General features: G+C 34.0%; 2 long non-coding RNA genes across 3 annotated transcripts in view; one reads left to right on the forward strand and one right to left on the reverse strand.

Annotated features, from left to right (window-relative positions):
* Nucleotides 1-10,197, reverse strand: part of LOC309867668 — a 41,208-nt gene extending 31,011 nt beyond the window's left edge. For both annotated transcript variants that reach the window (XR_014313297.1, XR_014313298.1), the window contains exon 1: nucleotides 10,124-10,197. This is a non-coding gene — a long non-coding RNA (uncharacterized lncRNA). The remainder of the gene's footprint in view (nucleotides 1-10,123) is intronic.
* The window catches only part of LOC309867667, a 720,752-nt gene extending 708,186 nt beyond the window's left edge, over nucleotides 1-12,566 (forward strand). The window contains exons 2-3 of the long non-coding RNA XR_014313296.1: nucleotides 10,180-10,314; nucleotides 12,032-12,566. This is a non-coding gene — a long non-coding RNA (uncharacterized lncRNA). The remainder of the gene's footprint in view (nucleotides 1-10,179; nucleotides 10,315-12,031) is intronic.
* Nucleotides 12,567-13,900: the final 1,334 nt, after the last annotated feature.

Genomic DNA, 13,900 nt, shown 5'->3' on the forward strand with positions numbered 1-13,900 from the left:
TTCATTATCATTTGTTTCCATAATTTTTTTCAATTCTTCTTTAATTTCCCGGTTGACCCATTCATTCTTTAGAGTATTCTGAAATTTTAAACACACTGGATTTGCAAAATTATTATATTAAAATAATTCTATCATAAAATTAATGATATGATAGTATGTTTTATAAAAAGCACAACATTATTAGATATTATTTTAGCTAATATTAAAAGTAACATGAACTTAATGAGGAAAGTAAGAATATCAAATAATAAATATCTCAAATTTATATAAATTTTAACCTCATTCTGTATACTTTTTTTTGGTTTATTTTTTACATATCTCAGTGTTAATATGAAATAAATTGGTGAGAAAGAGAAAGACCTTTTTAATGTAAAATTAAAAGAGTAAAATATACTTAAACATACTATCACCTATAAAATTTTCAATTCATTTTGCCAAGACCAAAAGCTGCATGATCAATGATAAGAAACAGATATGAAAATATTCCGAATTTTTATATTCAGCCCAGAGAAAAATGAAAGTTGATGTTTTGTGACTATTATATTTTCAGAAGTGCTACAAATAGAATGGCAGAAAAAAGAGAGAGAATGAAAGAAAAAGAAAAGAATTTTACAAAATACAGTTAAAAACAGATTTTTTTTATACTGAATTTAATTTTTTATTTTTTTTATAAACATATTTTTTTCTTATTGCTAGAATGCTTAGAAGTTATAACCAAAGAGCTCTTGAACTCATGAGCACCTCTATATTTTATGAGAGCAAAAATATCTCAAGTGCACAGTGTTTCTTTTTCCACCCCTGGTTTTATTAATTTAGATATACAGTAAGTGTTCTTTTTCAATGTTTTGTTTGGTCAAGTCAGAAAAGATGGTAATAGCTGTAGGATCACAGGAAAAATGATGAAGGATTGGTGAAAGTCAGGTACAGTGGTGTCAGTATTGGCCTGTCAGTGGAGATGAATCAGGGTACAGTAGTAGCCTTTTGCTTTAATTTTTTTTCAATAAAAAGGAATTGTATCCTTGGGACAACTACTTTCTCCTCCTCACTGTTGATCTTATTCATTATTAATATATAATCACAGCTCAGGAAATTCTAGAAATTAAGTGTACATTTCAAACTTTTTTTAGTCAAGTGTACCTCACATATATTGCAGTGGGAAAATTCTTGCACCCTTCCTCTTCCAAAACTTCATAAAAGTTTGAAAATGCACTATTTAGTAAGTATATCTTTCATGCAAAAATTAGATAGATACCTAACCGTGATTAACCTCTTAATTTTAAGTAAGAAATAGCAAGCAAAATAAACCTCCAAATTTACTTTAGTTTAACTGGCTAAATAACAAAAAGGACTTTCTATTTCCCTTTACCACTCTACAGTTTCCCTATCATTTTCTTTATTTTGTGTTGTTCACCCTAACAGAAGAGATAAAACAAATAAACCTAACATTCTAAACTCTTACCAAAGTGTATTAAATCTCTCAAAACTAACGGCCATATCGTGTTCCAGTTAATGAACTACTAGAAAGGACATTAAAATTTTTGTTATTCAAAATAAAGCACTTTGAGAAAATATACAGCACAAAACAGTTTTAAGCGATTTGTTTGTTAAAGAAGAACTTCTTTTTTTGTCCTTTGTCACTGATTTACAGTTTTGTTCACTTATAAAATTTTTATCCGTTTTATTGAGGATACGTGATGATTTAAAAGTGTGTATGTATATGTATTGTGAAACATTCACCACTATATCGCTAATTAGCTTGCCCATCACATCATGTAGTTAATATTTTTTTTCTGTGTGTGTGTGTGTGTGTGTGTGTGTGTGGTGATAACACTTAAGATCTATTATCTCAGCAAATTTCAAATATACAGTAAACTCTAGTTAATTTTGACCATGTAGCACAAACAGGGGGAGCAGCAGGCGGAAGGAGAGGGAGAAGCAGACTCCCTCTTGAGCAGGAGCCTGATGTGGGGTTGGATTCCAGGACCCCGGGATCATGACCTAAGCTGAAGGCAGAGGCTTACCTGACTGAGCCATCCACGTGCCCCAAATAAATAAAATCTTAAAAAAAAAATCTTTCAAGAATTTTTCACTGTTTCTGAAGCCAGTGGATTAAGATAGCTATATGAAATGGGAATTTTAAAATTAGTATCAGGTTTCATAGGCCTGTTATATGCTAAAGATTTAATATACAGTCTGGTTTTTGTTAAAAGTTAAACTATATGAAAAGTGAGAAGAGATTAATGGTTAATCACATGATAAAAATTCTATCTTTGGGTTTATTTTACTTAAAAAGTAGAGTTCTGAAGATTCAATTAAATCGTCTCATGTTTTACTTTAGAATTTGAAGTTTTCCAAGTTCATGATGATAGTAATCTTTTGACATAAGGAAGGAAAAGTACTTTTCCTGGGAGCTGTTTTTAAAAGGAGCAAACCAATTTGTCTGAAGAGTAAACTATTTGAGTAAACTTAATGAAGTGCTCTGCCCTGGTGAAATTGTACTAATTACAATTGTACTAATTAGTAATTAGTAATTACTTTTACCAATCTTATGCCATCTTAACTCCAAAATACTGAAGCAGATTGAATCTAAAAAAAAAAAAAGTGAATTAACTAAGAATGTACTCCATTCATTTTAACTCTATTGGATTTGGAGAATTGATTTATGGCAATTCTGAGCAATTGCCCAATTTAAGGGAAATTATTTCAGATCATGTTCACTGTAATTTTAAAGTTACCGTCTTTCTTAGAGGTTACTATATCATTGATAACTGAAATTTTTCTCAGAGCTGTTCCATTGCAAATAAACAATTTGAGCTTCACTTTATTATTTATAATTCAATGATGTCAGGAACAATGAAAGAGATATTCATCTACTTGGCAGATTTCATAGAAACATGCATTTATGAAATACTGATTTTGTATCTGCACTGCATAATGGCAATATGTACTCAAGAATAACCTGTTTGGAAGACTATTGTATTATAATCTCAGTCCTCTGGGGAGTTATTTAATCAAAATAGCTCTGCTTAAGTGCACTACAAGAGGAGACATGAAAAAAAATGTCAGAAGATCAAGGAGAGACAAAGGACTAGAAACTGTAATACTAAAAGTAATTTAGTGCTTTGAGGAATGGTAATTTTTTTTCCCTAAAACTTGAGGTGGAAAAAGCTCAGTTAAGTCAGAAATATCAGAGCTACAACTGAGATCTCAGTGAGTGGTAAAATACATTCTCATACCCATGAACAACTAAACACCTAGATAAAATGTGTTAAATCAAAATGGAAATGTAAGTCACACTGTACTCCTTAACAATCAGTGTTAACGAAACACTAATTAGTAGCATGTGATTATAAGCAACCATTTTGGATCTTATTTCTGTGTCTTTTTTAAACTCTTCTTTGTACAACGTAACTTCAAGTAGGCTTTCCAGTAAATATATAACCTAAATTGTAGTAATGTTCATGATTTCCACCAATGAGTTAAAAAACATAATGTCCTTGCATAATAAATCAAGTATTAATATATACATTCTCACATGACTGTGGAAATCTATGTTAATTACTCTATTAATAAGTACCATGTGTTTAACCAACATGCCTAATTACTTTCAATTTGGTGAGTTTAAAACAATACAGGGGAAATAGAATGTTTCTTTTATTTATTTTTGCAGGCAAAGTCAGCATCATCTGTCTCCACTATAAAGGCATCTTGTCAAAATTACCTCTAAACTACTATATCAAGTTGTTCTTCTTATAATTTCCTCCTGTAATTCAATATCGATGTTTTTCTTCACTGTTGTTAAAGTTAACACCCTGGCATTATACAATTATTTATATTATCATATTACTCTTTTAAAAGCATTCTATTTTATAGCACATGCCCATATAACAAAAGATGATCCTTGTAAAATTTGTAATGTACCTAAAAGTAATCAAAGATAATACTTACTTAATATTTTGTCTCCAGAATCAACTATTATTATTGAACAACTTATTTATTTATTTATGAGAGAGAGAGAGAGAGAGAGAAATAGAGGGGGAGAGTGCCCAAGTGGGAAGGAAGGCAGAGAGAGGGAGAGAGAGAATTTTGGCACAGAGCCTGAGGTGGGGCTCAATCTCATGACCCTGAGTTTATGACTTGAACTGAAACCAAGAGTCAAGACACTTAACTGACTGAGCCACCCAGGCAGCCCTTGAACAACATATTCCTCCTAATGCCTCCATCTGCTAGTCGTAAGTGGGTTATAAAACATAAATTCTGAATAAAATTTAACCCTGTATTTCTGGAAAATTTTATTTGCCTGGTCTTCAAAAAAATTGCTTTCTTCAACATATCCCATCATTGCTCTGGTTTCAACAACTACTTACATTACATGTTAGTCTGTATGCAGCCACTTCAACCAAACATGACTCAATATTTAACTCTGTGATTATCCTACAACCTGGATGACCATTTTTATGACAAAATCCACTTAACATTGATCTCTTTTTAGATATGCTTTCACATTTCATTGTTTTAAGAAAGACTTGGTATTTAATTCAAAATGATTTCAAATGGTAGTGATAATAATATTAATAATGGATACCATTTTTTAGCATTTACTAATTTCCAGACTAATTTCCATTACTAATTTCTAATTGCTAAGTGTTCTATATGAATTACCTTATTTAATGCAGCAATACTAAGAGGTAAGGTAAATCTATTCATTTTAGACAGATCACGTAGATCTGGGATCTCAATCATGTTTTAGGACATGAGAGCTGTCAGCCTCTGGTAATAAATTAGAGTTCAACTCAAAGGTTACTCTCTTAGAGAGGTGTTCCCCAGCCCCCATATACAAATACCATCTCTGTCATTATCACAGCCTCTTTTCTTTTGGCAAATGGTAGATGCAATTTGCCTACATTACCCAGTAAAATATGACCAAATTTGCTCTTTATCATTTTTGTGTGGGAATGAACTAGTGTGTGGTTTGCTTAATCCTCATTGCCTTGGTTCAGTATCCATCAGCTCCTGAAATGAGAAGACATAAATCAGAACCCCTAACAAATGTGACACATAAAATTTTATTATACTATGATGGTGTTGGAGATTCTTTTTAAAACAACAGAGGCTGATTGTACTCCATTAATTCATGTACTCATTCAACAAACATTTTTGATCACCTGCTTTGTACTAGGAACTGTTTTAAGCACCAGGAACGTTACAGTGAGGAAACAAAACCCCATTTTTTTAAAGTTAGTTTTCAGGAAAAGAAACAGCTAATAAAGAAAAACAAACAAAAATATTTTTAAAAAATCATTAATGGTGATAAAGTGCTATGGGAAAAAGCATGAAATTATAATAGGAAGTGATGTGGATTAAACTGGGTAGTCTGGGAGTGAGGGTATGATACAACTGATATTTGACCAAACCACTTAAAGATAAAAGGAAGCTTGGGAGTGCCTAAGTGGCTCACTGTATTAAGGCTCTGCCTTGGACTCAGGTCATGATCTCAGGGTCTTGGATTGAGCCCTGGCATTAGGCTCTCTGCTCAGCGAGAAGCCTGCCTCCCCATCCCTCTCTCTGCCTGCCTCTCTGCCTACTTGTGATCTCTCTCTCTCTCTGTCAAATTAATAAATAAAATATTTTAAAAAAAGATAAAAAGAACCTTGGTGCATAGTTATTTCAAAAAGGACATTTTGGAGAAAATTAACCCCCTATGTCACTATGGATAAGTATGCTTAAGGTAGTGTAGGCAGCAAAAGGGGAAGTGCAAGATTTTGTGGAAGATCCATAAAATTACAGGAGGGCAGAGGAGGGACTTAACTGTAAACAATTCATGATTGTTGAACAAATAAAATCACAATCTCCATACTAACAAACTTCAAGGGTTCTGTTTCATTCTTCCAGGAACTAAAAGAAAAACTCACAGTTGGACTCACCAGTTCTATTATCAAATGAATACTGATACCATGAATATGTATTTGCATGGGCTTGGTGGTTATATTCTCAGTGGCTCAAAATCTTAGTGAAAAAAAATAGTGATATCTATAAAATAGTTTTTCTTTAATTGTAACTTAAGCACTGATAATAAAGCATTATGAGTAGAATGTTTTATTTGCAGGGATATGTATATTTCCAAACAGCTTCTGGAAAGAAGTTTTGTAAAAATTGTTCTAGAAGAAGAATGAGATTGTTGATAAGCATTTTGTACAAATAATCCATGACTATTCTGCAAAGTAACCAGCCATGCTTAGAGATATTTCCTTTTATGAATCTTAACTTGACATCTTTGTTTCAGTCATCTAATACTGGGTAATAGATCATACAAAAAACTTAGTGTTCTATTAGCTCACAAAATGTGAATCATCAATTTGAACTGATTTCATCTGAGTTTCTTTATTTATTTATACAAGAGTTCTCAGAGGGAATGGTTCCTGATACTTCACATGCCCTCCTCTAGATGCTAGATTGGTCCTTTTTACATTATAGAAGCATTCGGATGTTGCTGATGAGAAACAATTCTCCATGAATCCCTTACATTTCTATGTGGCTTGACATTTATGGCCAGTTTAAAAATGTTTGTATAAGGAGATATAGCAAGACAATACTTGCTCTCAGAGGAGAAGTTCTTACATTCCAGAGTAATAAATATGTCTTCTTCGGAATAAAGTTTTGGCAAGGTTTTTTAGCAGGACATTATGAAATGCAAGGTTTCCTAAACTTAGGATTCCAAAAGTGGACATGAATTAGCTGTGTGCTCTGAATTCACCAAGGCCCATTTTGAATCACCCCTACAGAACTTGGGGGACAAAAGAGATCAATGAGAGCAATGAAGTTCCAGTTGCTTGCTATACCAGAAGTTACAAACTTTGTAAAATCATTTGGTCTCATTGTATTCTTAATGACTAAATCTCTGTAAGTGGGATGAGTCCACCTAGCACCTGCTAACAACTTCCAGACTACTTGATTGCAAGGCTTCCCAAATACCCGACTTGAAAGTAAAACAGTGTCACTCTTGCCACATTCTGTTGCTCAAAGCATGTTCTAGGGCCATACCAGTTTCAAGTAGTGAGGAGCCAGACTCTATGTCTTGATGGGAGGGGTCACACACATTAGAAGAAATATTCACCATGTATATAACTGCCTTTTCATAATTTTCTCTCTTTGAATCTGTGTTACAAACTCATAATTACTTACATTTGTATTTTATTCTACTAATTCTCTTTGGCTCTGTCTATAAACTCTGCTGTGAGCAAATTCACTGAGATTTTTCAGCTTTTTCCTGGAGTGTGGCAAACACACAAAAATATTCATAAATCACAAATATAAACAGCTTGGTAATTTGCATGAATTAACAATAGCCTTGTCACTTGCACATATTACCAGCATTTTCAAAAATCTCCCTTGTGCCACTACCTAGTCACTATGTACTCCTAAGGAAAAAAGAATAATTTTGCTTGTTTTTGAACTTTACATAAATGGATTCATAAGTATGTATTTTTTGAGTGCACTTTCTGACTTTGTTCCAAATTATGTTTGTGAGCATCATATATGTTGTGATTCAAATCTACACTTTCTGAATTCAATGCCATTATATTAGAAAGTACTTTCTAAAAGTTAATTTTGCTACAAATGCAAATTTAATTTAAATTTAAAATATACCAATAATTTATATCAAATAAGAACCCACACTTGTAATTGGAAATATTTATAACTAAATATTTCAAAGTTATTGCTCCTCAAAACTTATGAGATGATGCTAAATTATTTTTATATGGGAATTTAAATGTTCTTAAATATAGGAAAAGAAAAATAGCAAATTAACTAGCTAAGAATCTAACTTGGTACTTAGTTAGCTATTAATAAAATAACTCAAAAAACATAAAAAGGAAATAAGAAAAATTAGACTAGAAATAAACAAAATAGACAGACATATAATTGTGAAGATTGTCAGAAACAAGTTTTTTTCTTCAAAGACTAGTATTCAGAGAATATCTATCAAGATTAACGAAAAAATAATTGATTATAAAAATGTCCCCTATTCTACTTATAGCTATTTCTTTGATAATATAACATTGTAGTTTTCATAGAGTTGGATCTTTTCTGAATCGCTGAAGTTGGGCTTGTTTCGTGATTTGCTATGGTCAAGAGAGTATGGAACGAGTGACAATATTCCATTTCCAAACTAGGCCTCCAGAGATCTTGAGTGTTTGTGTGCTTTTTCTAGCTTCTATAACTTCATTTTGAGAACAAGTAAATGATAGCTAATCTGGTAGATAATGGGGAACCACTTGGGGGATAACTGAGGTATCTTCATTGAAGCCCCAACCAAATGAGAGATTATGGCCAAGAAAACAAAACAAAGCAAAACAAAACAAAATAAAACAAAACAAAGCACTTAGTGATTTCATTAGGTGAATGACTGCAAATCACAGAGGTACACATAGGTGACTCTCAGCCTTTGAGACCATATGGTCTCCTAGTCAACCCATACCTGTGTGAACTTAAAAGAAATAGCTTGAAATAGCTTATTGTTTTAAACATATGGGTTTTATGGTTGTTGGTTACAAAACATTACTGTATCTATCAACAAATAATCAGAGTCCATTATAATAATATGTATTCTCAAAGCCTATGTTTGATAAACAACAAAAAATCTCTCCTTAGTTTAAATAATTATGTTGACATAAATACAATCAATAAGAATTGCAGAAATAAAATAACTCATGAAAATACTTATTTTTAAAAAGTAAGAGGAAGAGATGTTCAAGTTAATTCAGGTTAAGTTAAAAAAAGTCGTGATATCTGTAGTTAACAGTTAAGAATATAAATAGAGATCTTATATTGTATTTTAACTTAAAATCAAAAGTTCTGAGCAGTAGTAATGACACTTCTAGAATTTATTGCTGAGATACATAATTGTTACATATATGAAATATTTAACATCTCAAATAGCTAAAAGGAATTTAAGAAATGGTGTCCTCATGGTGGAAAGTAGTCAAAACAAACAAACAACCTAAATGGTGTCATCATAGGTCTATCTAAACATGTAGTTAGTTTGCAGACAAAAATAACTTCACAGTCAAGAAACTAAATTAGACGCCAAAAAAATAGGCAGGTAGAAATATAACTGTATTTACCATTAAAACCATATGGCATGAAAATATAAATGACAGCATCTATGTGTAGAATTTAAAAATAAATTTATAGGGGCGCCTGGGTGGCTCAATGGGTTAAGCCTCTGCCTTCAGCTCAGGTCATGATCCCAGGGTTCTGGGATTGAGCCCCACATTGGGCTCTCTGATCAGCAGGGAGCCTGCTTCCCCTACTTTTCTCTCTGCCTGCCTCTCTGTCTACTTGTGATCTCTGTCAAATAAATAAATAAAATCTTTAAAAAATTTAAAAATAAATAAAAATAAATGTACAAAACAGACCAACCTAGTAAGCAGAGTGTCGATGATAACATATAAACAAAAGAAAGATTAGATTCAAAGATTAACATAGCAGCAATGGCCACGGTCGCCAAACTGTGGAAAGAACCAAGATGCCCTTTAACGGATGAATGGATAAGGAAGATGTGGTCCATATACACTGTGGAGTATTATGCCTCCATCAGAAAGGACAAATACCCAACTTTTGTAGCAATATGGATAGGACCGGAAGAGATTATGCTGAGTGAAATAAGTCAAGCAGAGAGCATCAATTATCATATGGTTTCACTTATTGGTGGAGCATAACAAATAGCATGGAGGACATGGGGAGTTAGAGAGGAGAAGGGAGTTGGGGGAAATTGGAAGAGGAGGTGAACCATGAGAGACTATGGGCTCTGAAAAACAATCTGAGGGTTTTGAAGGGGCGGGAGGTGGGAGGTTGGGGTACCAGGTGGTGGGTATTATAGAGGGCACGGATTGCATGGAGCATTGGGTGTGGTGCAAAAATAATGAATACTGTTATGCTGAAATAAAAAAATAAATTAAAGAAAAAGAATGGGCAGAAAACCTGAAAAAAAATTAACATAGACTAACTAGTGCTCCTATATAAAATAGGGATATTCTCATTCACAAATCGAGGGCAGGTTTTCTAAGATCAGGACAGAGCTTTTCTCCACTGGTCTTGACAAATTCTACTAAGAACTTACTTGCCAATCTCCAGTTTTTCTTCTATCCAATACAGACTATGGTTGCTTCTTTTCAGGTGAGCAGGAACAAAACTGAAAATGATAAAGATTGCTGTTGTTTTGATTATATTCAAGGCAGTACTTTCTTCAAAGTATGGTATTTCTGGGATTAAAAGTAAAGGTTGGATATATTTCAGGCAAAGATTAAGTAGGTATGTCTGGGTACTATGCCTCATTACACATCTTTTTTTCTTTATTTGTAAACTAGAGTATTTGGTGGGACTCTACAAGTTTGTTATAAGCATCTATTAGAAAACGTATGTGAATAGGTTGGCACAATATTTAGCAAATAGTAAATAATAACAGTTATTTATTACAAATCATTCCTGAAGGAGAAGCATTTCCAGGGATAGTGTATCTCATTCAGTATATGTTGCTTTTTTATAATCCTTTTTTTTATTTTTCTTAAGATTCATTTATTTATTTTAGAGAGAGATAAAGAGAGGGCATGAGTGGAGGGAGAGGAAAGAGAATCCCAAGCAGACTCTGAGCTAAGTGCAGCGCCCAGCATGGGGCTTGATTTATTACCCTGAGTTTCTGACCTGAACTGAAACCAAGAGTCAGATGCTTAACCAATTGAGCCATCCAGTCACCCCATATAATTTTTTGTTTTAAAAGATGAGTTTTTCTTATCTTCATTTCTACCAGTGTTAGCAACATTCTTCTCTAAACCATTGTTTACTATACAAAAATTACATTCTCTACTCCATCAAAACAGAACTATATCAAGCCGTATTACTAGATTCATTTAATCAGCAAATACTTAGGGCGTCTGGGTGGCTCAGTGGGTCAAGCCTCTGCCCTTGACTCAGGTCATGATCCCAGGACCCTGGGATTGAGGCCAGTATCTGACTCTCTGCTCAGTGGGGAGCCTGCTTCCCCCTCTCTCTCTGCCTGCCTTTCTGCCTACTTGTGATCTCTGTGTGTGTGTCAAATAAATAAATGAAATATTTAAAGAAAAAAATCAGCAAATACTTATTGTGCATTTAATGGCTCATAGCACTCTATCAGAGATTACTCAGGTCCTATGGATCAAAATCATTAATTTTTCAGACTCTTTAATTTTTAGCCACCCCATTATGATCCAGATGAGAGTAGCATAGCCATAATTTTATTCAAGACTGATCTAAGTTGCTACTTTTCCGTGTCTTCCTTACCCATTCTGGGCCCACATTATCCCCACTCATCTGAACTCTCATAGCAGCTTATCTATGCCACCATTGAAAGACCAAAAGACTCCCCCCAGGCCCCAGCTAGAAGTGCATTTTTAACCAGCTAGTTTCGCTTCTGTACAAATGCTTGCTTTTTTGCGCGGGCGCGGGTTAACCGGCCAGTTCTGCTTCTGTAAGATTGCTTTGTCTGCTTTCACGTGGATCCTTTGTCTGCTTACACGCGGACCCTTTTTCTGCTTTCACAGACCCCTACTTTCGCGCCTGGGTCCCCTGACCCAATCCACTGACACCAAGTATACCTGTTCAAACTGTCAACCAATCAGCTCAGCCCTACCCGAAACTTGTTTGTATCTGTCTAAAAAATCCTGCACCGACCCAGCTCCAGACCTCTCCCCGTTATGGGCAACAGAGCGGCGCAGAGGTCCAGGTTCAAACCTGCAATAAACGACCCTTGCTGCTTGGCTTTGACTCACGTCTCTGGTGGTCTTTTAAGGTGGGAGTAATACTCAGTTGGTATTTCACCATCATAACATATATCATTTGCTATGTGTGCAACGGTTTCTTAAAAATCCTGTTTAGTCCATTATTGAATATATATGATGGAAGATTATGGAGAAAATATGGCCTCAGCACTTTAATAGTACAAGTAATGAAAAGGAAAAAATAAGAACAAAAGAAATCATTTTATTCCCTTCAGGTAAGAAACTAATGGTGTGCTCAATACAGTAATGAGAAATGGATGGATACTGGGAAGTGATAACAGTCTCTGTCACCGAGGTGAGGATATGTTCTTGGACAACCAAACAAAGGTAAGTAATAAAATACCACTAGGTGTCACTGGGGTAGGAGAAGAAATAAAGAAGTTTAAGGAGAAGTTAAGTTGAAGCCTTATCATAAGTGCATTATTTATGGAAAGATGCATAACAGCTTTTACAGAAAAGATAACATGACATCAACAGTTCCAGAGAAGAGCAAAGTAGAGAGGAAAAGGAATCTGGCTTCAGTAATTCTGCAAACAGCTGCTGAGATAAATCAAGCCAGAAGAACTCCAGCTGCTGGTTCTGTAAGCAGTGCCAAATGTTTCATACTCCAAGTATGTATCATAACTCCAGGAGAATGCCAACATTTAAAATATGTAATGATGAGAAGCTGAAGTCAGAATTAACAGAAAGAGAAAGATATTCTAGTCCTTTTAGAGACATTTACATTAAATTTGGTATTCATTTCTAATATTTGTTGTGATTTTGTAACTTGGGGCAAATTACTTAAAAATTATTGCTCCCTTAATTTGAATCTTTTATACAATGAGAAAAGGAATATAGGATCAGCATATTTTCTTTTAAAGATTTTATTTATTTATTTGATAGAGAGAGATCACAAGAAGGCAGAGAGGCAGGCAGAGAAAGAGAGGGAAGCAGGCTCTCCACTGAGCAGAGAGCCCGATGCGGGGCTCTATCCCAGGACCCTGAGATCATGACCTGAGCCGAAGGCAGAGGCTTTAATCCACTGAGCCACCCAGGCGCCCCAGGACCAGCCTATTTACAGGTTGTCTGTGAGTATAAGAGCAGGTATTTTATACAATATAAATTACTCTTCTAGAATTAATATTATCAATTTTGCTTATTATTTTATTATATATTTAGAAGAGAAGAATTAACTATTTTTGTTATTTTAATAAAGAAAGATTTCTTTTTGGAAAACAATTTATGTTTTGAATCACAAATATCATAATCTTAGAACTCACATAGTTGGAGCCATTTGGAATTCATCTCCTGCACCATGGTTTTTTTCTTCCTTTTGGGAAGCTTGTTTCCTTAGCTATTGTTTAAATTTAAAAAAAAAAGTATTTTGGATGGAATAAGTTTGCCAGTTTAACAAAATAGCATTTTTATGCAATATATCAGTAAATTCCTGTATGAAGGAGGCCTTCCTACAAGAATATGCATTCCATTTTCAAATAACTTAGTGATACTTTCCTCAAAGCTTCTTTTCTAAGACTTACCCAAAGTTCAAAAGTCATCTTCTCCTTTATTCCAACCTGCGATAAGCGAGGTATAACTACTCTGAAGTTGCTTTTGTGTTGTTGTTGTTTTTACTCATAAAGGACCAGACTGTAGCCTTGGGTCCTTGGGTGCTTTGTGTTGCCAGGTTTGTCCATTATGTGTCAATATCAACATGGTAAGACCATGTTCTTACACTCTAGTATGTGCTACACATGTGTTGGGTAAGACGACCTGATGATTTCATCCCCTCATTTGACAGAAAGAAGAAATAGAGAGTTTTCATGAATTACTCAGCAACAAAAGTACGGTGGAGACATACTTACACAAATTATCATTTATTTTAATGAGGAGCTACTTTAAAGACTCCCTCAAAACTACCCCTGAGTTATGTTTTTAAGAAACAACCAAAAATGCAATCTTGTCATTTTCCTTCTTAAATACTCAAAATATCTTCTTGGACCTACAGATCTAACTTCAATTCATCTACCAAACTATATCTACATCATTCATTCATTCATTCATTCATTCATGAATTCATGCATTTATTCATTCATTTAATGTTC

This window comes from Mustela nivalis, assembly GCF_964662115.1.
Source record: "Mustela nivalis genome assembly, chromosome: 6".
Classification (NCBI taxonomy): Eukaryota; Metazoa; Chordata; class Mammalia; order Carnivora; family Mustelidae; genus Mustela; species Mustela nivalis.